Below are 9,204 nucleotides of genomic sequence, written 5' to 3'. Positions count from 1 at the left end.
GCCCGCGGGGCGCGGGAAGCCGTTAGAAGCGAGCGCCGGGCCGCGCGGAGCTTGAGTCTTGGCAGGAGCATGGCTGTCAGTGAGCAGGCGGGAGTTGGAGGCCGCCCGCCGCCTCCGCGCGGAGGCTTTCGTTAGGCGCGGGGCACCGGCCCAAGAGGTAGAGCAGGTGGACCCTTTGGCGGCATTGAAACCGGGAGCTGGTACTAGACGGCCTCTCTGGTGAGAGTAAAACCCACTGTGCCCGAGTTGTGTCTTCGTGCTTGGGTGACGGTAGCGGAGCCATTAAATATTACTGAGCGCACACAGAAGTTCTCTAGATCCATATATCCGAGGAAAATGGTAATAGGCGAGACCAGCCAGCATTGAAGAAGAGTCTCTGGATCACTGAGACTCTTCTGAGGAAACCTACCCTACATTAAGTCACAGAAAAGGTCCAACATGTGCAACCATATCGCTTTCTGTGAGAGGTTTTGTTTTACAGTGTCAAGGCTGGGGCTTGGGGGTGTTTTGTTTTTTCTGTTTGAGCACATAGTTATGCCGTTTGGAAATTCAGGGACTGTGGAGAGGAGGACAGGCATGCCTTAAATAGAATGAGGGCAACAGTAGAGCACTGAACGCCCTAGGGAAGGAGATAGACTGCTTATTTCTTAAATTTATTTATTTATTTATTTTTGGCCGCCTTGGGTCTTCGTTGTTGGGTCTTCTTTGCGGTGCGCGGGCTTCTCACTGCGGTCGCTTCTCTTGTTGCGGAGCACGGGCTCTAGGCGCTCGGGCTTCAGTAGTTGTGGCTCACGGGCTCAGTAGTTGTGGCTTGCGGACTCTAGAGCGCAGGCTTAGTAGCTGTGGCGCACGGGCTTAGTTGCTCCGTGGCATGTGGGATCTTCCCGGACCAGGGCTCGGAACCCGTGTCCCCTGCATTGGCAGGAGGATTCTCAACCACTGCACCACCAGGGAAGCCCCTAAACTGCTTATTTCAATAGATAAAATGAAAATGTGGTCAGAGAGAATTTGTGGTAGAACCTGAGCATGCCAAGTTGCCAGGAATTTGCAAAAGCCTTTAATATACAATAATTTCCGTTGCGATAGAAAAACTTTATACAGTTACTGATACACCAACTTATGTTAGCCGGGGGAAAAAGTTTACACACCTGGTTGAATGTGTTTACCAATTATATTTATTCAGTTTCCTGTTACAAAACCAGAACATGGCCTGGAAAATCCTAATTGTTTACCTGTGACATTATTTCCATGAAAAGTAATCATCCCAGAAACTATTAGAGGGCCTTGGAATATATTCATCTGACCTATTCTACCTATCCCATTTAAAGGATAGCATCTGAAGATTTAATAACAAAAAGCAGTTGAAGCATTCCAAGCTGGATAATCAGGTAATTTTTAAGGATGGTGAATAAAAGCATCAATGTCTCTGCATCCCAAGACCCTTGCTCTCTCTGTTGTATTCTGGCTTTTTTGGTTTAGCTCGTGCTAAACTGCATTAGAAATTCTTTTTCTTGTCTATTTATCCGATCCTTTTCATATTTCACATCCTAGCTCAAAAGTCTCATCTCTGTGAAGCTTTTCCTGCTTACTTCAGCTCAGAGTGTTCTTGATTTATTCTAAATCTAATACGCTCTTTGGGGTATTGCTCATTGGGCTTTGGAATACTGTCTTTGCTGTTTAAGTTTCATGGTTATGTGCTGTGCCTTCCAACTAGATTGTCAACTCTTGACTACTGACTGAGAGCTCATTGTTACTCAGCAAATGATGAATAAATGAGCGAGAAATTTCTTGTGTAAGCATTGTCAATTTGAACCCTTTGCCAGTTATACACACTTCAGCACCACTTAGTTGGAAAAATCATTGTAGACACTTGACATTGTTATGAAGAGTTTTATATTTTCAATCTGCAGTTTGAGAGGCTACTTATGTGACTAAAGTGTATGTCACTCTTCTTAATTGAATAACCCCAGAACCTGCAGGTTTGATGCTTGAAGGAGAGTCTGCTGTTGGGAAGAGTGGATGGATTATGCAGCCCTGTTTTCTGAGAATTCATTTTGTTCTTGGAGTTTTTCACTACTTGCTGCCACTACCGCTTGGCCCCAAAGTATAAGCATGTTAACCCTTCTTTCCTTAATACTTTACTTCAAAGCTGAGGAGAGACTGAATTTGGATCCTTTAGCAGTACAACTGGAATATTATACATAGTTTAGGGTAAGATGGGTATTTAAAAGTATTTTTCTAATAGGAGAAAAAACTGAATGGATATTAAAAATGTAAAATAAGGGTAATCTTACGTACAAAATATAACTACTCATGTTCAACTTTTGTTTACTACAGAGATGCCACCTCCCTGTGGCAAAGGCCATTTTTTAACTGGTCTTACCAAGGAATAGCTCCTAGACAACTTCACTCTTTAAGTTCTGGCCTGAGCACAGAGGACAAGAGAGTTCACTTGCTTGCCTATGTAAGGGTTTCTCGACCTTGGCACTACTAACATTTTGAGCCAGATAATTCTTTTTTTTTTTTTTTTAATTGAAGTATAGTTGATTTACAATATTATGTTAGTTTCAGTTGTATAGCCTAGTGATTCAGTGTTTTTGCAGATTAAACTCCATTATAGGTTATTACAAGGTAATGGCTATAATTCCCTGTGCTATACAGTATATCCCTCTTGCTTATCTATTTTATACATAGTAGTTTGTAAATCCATACCTCTAATTTCTCCCTCTCCCTTTTGGTATCCACAGGTTTGTTTTCTATATCTGTGAGTCTCTTTCTGTTTTGGATATACATTCATTTGTATTATTTTTTAGATTCCACATATAAGTGATATCATACAGTATTTGTCTTTTTCTGTAAGCCAGACACATAATTCTTTGTTGTGGGCAGCTGTGCTGTGCATTGTAAGATGTTTAGTAGCATACTTGGCTTCTACCACTACCTGCCAGCAGTACTCCACCCCTAGTTGTAACAACCCAAACCATCTCTAAACATTGCCAAATGCCCCTGGGGGGTAAAATTATGTCCTCTCCCCCCTTTCATTGAGAATCACTGGCCTATATAAGGGCTCTTCTGACAATTCTGGTTTCCTGTCCATCCCATTGGACAGCAGGAATCATCTCTCCCTTAAAGACAGAACTCCAGTTCCCCAGAGAAGAACAGCTTTGGTCTTGTTGGCCTCCACCAGGTTACCATATCACTAGTTAATGGTAATCCCAAATATCTTACAAGAGATACTACATTATAAATAACAAGGACTTTAATTTTAGTACCTAAACAGCGAATTACCATCAACATTTTATAGGTAAGTTTACTGAGTTTCAGAATTCTTCAAGTCATATCTTCATAAGTAGGGTCATTGAGGATTTATGAAAGTTAACTATGTATTCTGTATATAGCACTGTGCTAGTGATTGCGGCAGGGGAGAAGACTTCAAAAATTCTAGATGTGTTCAAGTGTGGAGGTAGACTAGGAGCTAGGATGGAAGGCCTTCTTGTAGTGGACAATAAAGATGAGTGTGCCTCTGGTAGTGGCATTCTAGATAATAAACTCAAATTATGAGTAAGCAAGACTTACAAATATTTGATATATGTGCAAAGTGCAGTCACAGTGGCCTCTGTTGTTTCCGTTCTCATTCTGTTTCTCCCTCCTCACCTTTAGAATGTTTGATTATATAGCATTCCCAGTATTTGACATATCAAAGGCAAGCTACAGACAGTAATTTTGAAGAGGATCTAAAGTAGGAGATTTAAATACTAAACTTTCTAACTTGCAGGTAGAGAAGGTATTTTCTTAATGTGCATGTTTATAAAAATTTATTTTTAAAATAAATGCACAGAAGAATCTCAATTTTAAGTTATACTCTCTGATACCAGAGCAATAAAAACATAAGCTTTTTTTTTTTTTTTTTTAAGTAAAAGGATGAAAGAAAATCCATCATCTACTGTACTTGGAAGCTAAGAGGAAAATCTCTTATATAATTCTCATTCAAGGAGAAAATCACAATTGCTGATTTACAAAGTATTTAGAAATTAATGACAATGAGAACAATAAAATTGAAACATAAGGATTCAGCTGAAGTAGTATATAAAGGAAAATCAATAGATTAATATTTATCAATAATTTAATATTAACCAATTAATATTAATTGGTTAATATTAATATTAACCAATTAATATTAATTGGTTAATTAATATTAACCAATATAGAATGAATAAAAATATACCAAATGGTCTACCTCTCACTTATACAGTACTTAATGTGTCAGACAGTGTTGTGTTCTGAAAAAATTTACTCATTTAATCTTCACAGTATACCTATGAAGCAAGTAATATTCTCCCTCTTTTACAGATAAAGAACCAAAGCTCAGAGAGGTTAAGTGTCTTTCTGAAGTTTATTCAGCTAATAAGTGATAAAGTCAATAATCAAACCCAATCTTTTAACCACTACACTATACTGCCTCTTACCTTAAATGAGAAAAACACATAAAGTTTTAAGGAAAAGCAGGTAAAATAATTAATAAAGCAATGAATTAGAATCCAGAAATATAGATCAAAAAAGGAAAGAGCTGGTTGTTTGAAATGATCAATAAAATAAATATGGCAAAATAAAAATAGCAAAGATTTTTAAACAGGAGAGATGATGTTAGAAATTAAAAAGATATATTCAGATACAAAGGGAATTTTAAATATGAGCAAATAATTTGTATAAGTCCATGTATTCATAAAAATATTTTATTGAGCACCTACCACATAACAGGCAGGCCCTATACATGTCACTAAGGATATGGTGGTTAGCAAAAAGGTGCAATTTGTGGAATTTGCTTGACAATACCAGAGAAGAAGGAATTTACTCCAAGAAGATTTACAGAAATCTTGAGTCTTTGGCTGACTGCTAATCTGAGCATGTGTAGAGTAATACTCCACAAGGCCAACCAAAGATCAACTACCAAGGAAAGAACAATTACCCGGGAGCTGTAAATTGAAAAATTCCCAGAGCTCATAACAGACTGAACAACTTCAGAGTTACAAGCTTGAGCAAAGACCTCATTGAACATCTGAGGAATTCAGTAGAGACACCTGAAGGCTTATGCCTTTAGTAATAGGGCTGCCCTAGCCCTAGATTAAAAGCTACTCTAGATTTAACCTAACAACATTTAAAAACAAGCCTTGAAAGGATAAAGCTGATCCACAATAACTTAACTTCCTGCCAAAACAAGACTCAATACTTAAAAACACACACACAAAATCAAGACAATCAGCAATATAATGTTCACAATGACCAATATACAATAAACAATTACTAGATATGTGAAACTTCAGCAAAATTTGGTCCATAACTGGGAGAAAGATCAGTTAACAGACTAGAAATGACAGAGATCACAGAATTAGCAATAGGCCATTTAAAAAGGGCTGACAAGTAAATGTGAACATTATGATAAAAATTGAAGATATGTAAAAGAATGAAATGCAACTTCTGGAGATGAAAAATACAGTATCTGAAAATTTTAAACATCACTGTAGAAGCTTAACAGCAAATTAGACACTGTAGAAGATTGGTGGGAGAGTGAGTCAAGATGGCGGTGTGGGGAGTGAGTCAAGATGGCAGTGTGGGAAGACATGGAGTTAGCATCTCCCCACAACTAGGGCACCTGCCAGCCACTGTTGGGGGACTCTGATGCCCAAGGAGACAGGAGGAACCCCAGAGTGAACTGGTAGGACATAAGGGGACTGAGGGGAGAGGAGAACTGGAAGCCAGACAAGATCGGCACCCCTGAGGCTGGGGACATCAGGAGAGGCAGGTGGGAGGGACTCTCTGGGAAGAGTGGGAGAGGAGCAGAGGGCGATCACCTGGCCCACTGGGGCCTGGCAACCTGCTGAGCTCCCAAGCCGGTTCCCCTGCTCCAGGGCCCCATCCAGGCCATGTGGGTCCTTGGGGGCATAGGAAGGAGGCCGAGGGAAGAACAGGAGAGGCAGGTGGGAGGGACCCTGCGGGAAGAGTTGGAGAGGAGTGGAGGGCGATTGCCCTGCCCACTGGGGCCCAGGGAGCCTGCTGAGCTCCCAGGCTGGTCCCCTGCAATCCAAAGCCCCCTCCAGGCCGCGTCCTGGGGGCATAGAAGGGAGGCCGGGGGGGTCATGAGAAGCAGGTGGGAGGGGCCGTCCAGGAGGAGTGGGTGAGGAGCGGAGGGCGATTGCCCCACCCACTCGGGAATGGGGGCCTGCTGAGCTTCCAGGCCGATCCCCTGTTCTCCAAAGCCCCTCCAGGCTGTGTGGGTCCTTGGGGGCATAGGAGGGAGGCTGAGGAGATCAGGAGAGGCAGGCGGGAGGGGCCCTCCCAGACCCCAGACCGGAGGAGCAGGAGTGGAGGGCATTTGCCCCACCCACTCGAGCCCAGGAAGGCTGCTGGGCTCCCTGGTGAGGTCCCCTGCCCTCTGAGACCAGGACTGGGGGAATGCCTGGGCCCCTTCTGTTTCTTGAGCCTAAGCCCCACCCCCACAGCCCCCAGGGCCTTTTCCAGCCCTGTGGGTCCTGAGCATTGGCCCTGTCCACTGCCCAAACCTCGCCCTTGCTCAGGCCCCACTCTCCACAACCAAGGCCTTTCCCCTGCCCTTTTTTTTTTTTTCTTTTCCTTCCTCTTTTATACTACTGTGGTACTGATGTACCTTCTGGTTATTGATTCATCTATATTTTTATTTTTACATTCTTTCTAACATATCTGTTGGTTTCCCTTTTTTACTTTGTTATTGTTCTCTTTTTTTTTTTTTTGCCACCCCACGCGGCTTGTAGGATCTTGGTTCACGAGCCCAGGGTCAGTGGAAGCTCCTGTGGTGGGAGCTCCGAGTCCAAACCACTGGACTAACAGAGAACCTAAGACCCCAGGGAATATTCATCATAGTGAGGTCTCACAGAGGTCCTCATCTCAGCACCAAGACCCAGCTCTACCCAACAGCCTACAAACTCCAGTGTTGGAAGCCTCAGGCCAAACAACCAGTAAAACAGGAACATAATGCCACTCATTAAAAAAAAAAAATGAGATGGCAAAAAAATGTCACAGATGAAGGAGCAAGGTAAAAACCTACAAGACCAAATAAATGAAGAGGAAATAGGCAATCTACCTGAAAAAGAATTCAGAGTAATGATAGTAAAGATGACCCAGAATCTCGGAAATAGAATGGAAGCATGGATTGAGAAAATACAAGAAATGTTTAACAAAGATCAGAAGAACTAAAGAACAAACAAACAGAGGTGAACAACACAATAACTGAAATGAAAAATACACTAGAAGGAATCAACAATAACTGAGGCAGAAGAACGAATAAGTGAGCTGGAAGACAAAATGGTGGAAATAACTGCCAAGGAGCAGAATAAAGAAAAAAGAATGAAAGGAATTGAAGACAATCTCAGAGGCCTCTGGGACAACACTAAATGCACCAACATTCGAATTATAGGGGTCCCAGAAGAAGAAGAGAGAAAGAAAGGGTCTGAGAAAATATTTGAAGAGATTATAGTGGAAAACTTCCCAAACATGGGAAAGGAAATAGTCACCCAAGTCCAGGAAGCACAGAAAGTCCCATACAGGATAAACCCTAGGAAAAACACACCAAGACACATATTAATCAAACTAACAAAAATTAAATTCAAAGAAAAAATATTAAAAGCATCAAGGGAAAAACAAAAAATAACATACAAAGGAATCCCGATAAGGTTATCAGCTGATTTTTTAGTGGAAACTGCAGGCCAGAAGGGAGTGGCAGGATATACTTAAAGTGATGAAAGAGAAAAACCTACAACCAAGATTGCTCTACCCAGCAAGGATCTCATTCAGATTCGATGGAGAAGTCAAAAGCTTTTCAGACAAGCAAAAGGTAAGAGAATTCAGCACCACCAAACCAGCTTTACGACAAATGCTAAAGAAACTTCTCTAGGCAGGAAACAAAAGAGAAGAAAAGACCCACAAAAACAAACCCAAAACAATTAAGAAAATGGTAATAGGAACATACATATTGATAATAAACTTGAATGTAAATGGATTAAGTGCCCCAACCAAAAGACACAGACTGGCTGAGTGGATACAAAAACAAGACCCATATGTATGCTGTCTACAAGAGACCCACTTCAGACCTAGGGACACATACAGACTGAAAGTGAAGGTATGGAAAAAGATATTTCATGCAAATGGAAATCAAAAGAAAGCTGGAGTACCAATACTCGTATCAGATAAAATAGACTTTAAAATAAAGACTGTTACAAGAAATAAGGAGGAACACTACATAATGATCAAAGGATCAATCCAACAAGAAGATATAACAATTATAAATGTTTATGCACCCAACATAGGAGCACCTCAATACATAAGGCAAATGCTAACAGCCATGAAAGGAGAAATCGACAGTAACACAATAATAATAGGGGACTTTAACGTGCCACTTACACCAATGGACAGATCATCCAAACAGAAAATAAATAAGGAAACAGAAGCTTTAAATGACACAATAGACCAGATAGATTTAATTGATATTTATAGAACATTCCACCCAAAAGTGGCAGAATACACTTTCATCTCAAGTGCACATGGAACATTCTCCAGGATAGATCACATCTTGGGTCACAAATCAAGCCTCGGAAAATTTAAGAAAATTGAAATTGTATCAAGCATCGTTTCTGACCACAACGCTATGAGATTGGAAATCAATTACAGGAAAAAAAAAAACTGTAAAAAACACAAATACATGGAGGCTAACCAGTGTGCTACTAAATAACAAAGAGATCACTGAAGAAATCAAAGAAGAAATAAAAAAATACATAGAAACAAATGACAACAAAAACACAACAACCCAAAACCTATGGGATGCAGCAAAAGCAGTTCTAAGAGGGTAGCTTATAGCAACTCAATCTCACCTCAAGAAACAAGAACAATCTCAAATAAACAATCTAACTCTATACTTAAAACAACTAGAGAAAGAAGAACAAAGAAAACCCAAAGTCAGTAGAAGGGAAGAAATCATAAAGATCAGAGCAGAAATAAATGAAATAGAAATGAAGAAAACAATAGCAAAGATCAATAAAACTAAAAGCTGGTTCTTTGAGAAGATAAACAAAATTGATAAACCCTTAGCCAGACTCATCAAGAAAAAAAGGGAGAGGACACAAATCAATAAAATTAGAAATGAAAAAGGAGAAATCACAACTGATACTGCAGAAATAC

This window comes from Balaenoptera physalus, assembly GCF_965194825.1.
Source record: "Balaenoptera physalus genome assembly, chromosome: 5".
NCBI classification, from domain to species: domain Eukaryota; kingdom Metazoa; phylum Chordata; class Mammalia; order Artiodactyla; family Balaenopteridae; genus Balaenoptera; species Balaenoptera physalus.
The sequence above is the reverse complement of the archived record's forward strand: the minus strand, read 5'-3'. Positions refer to the sequence as shown.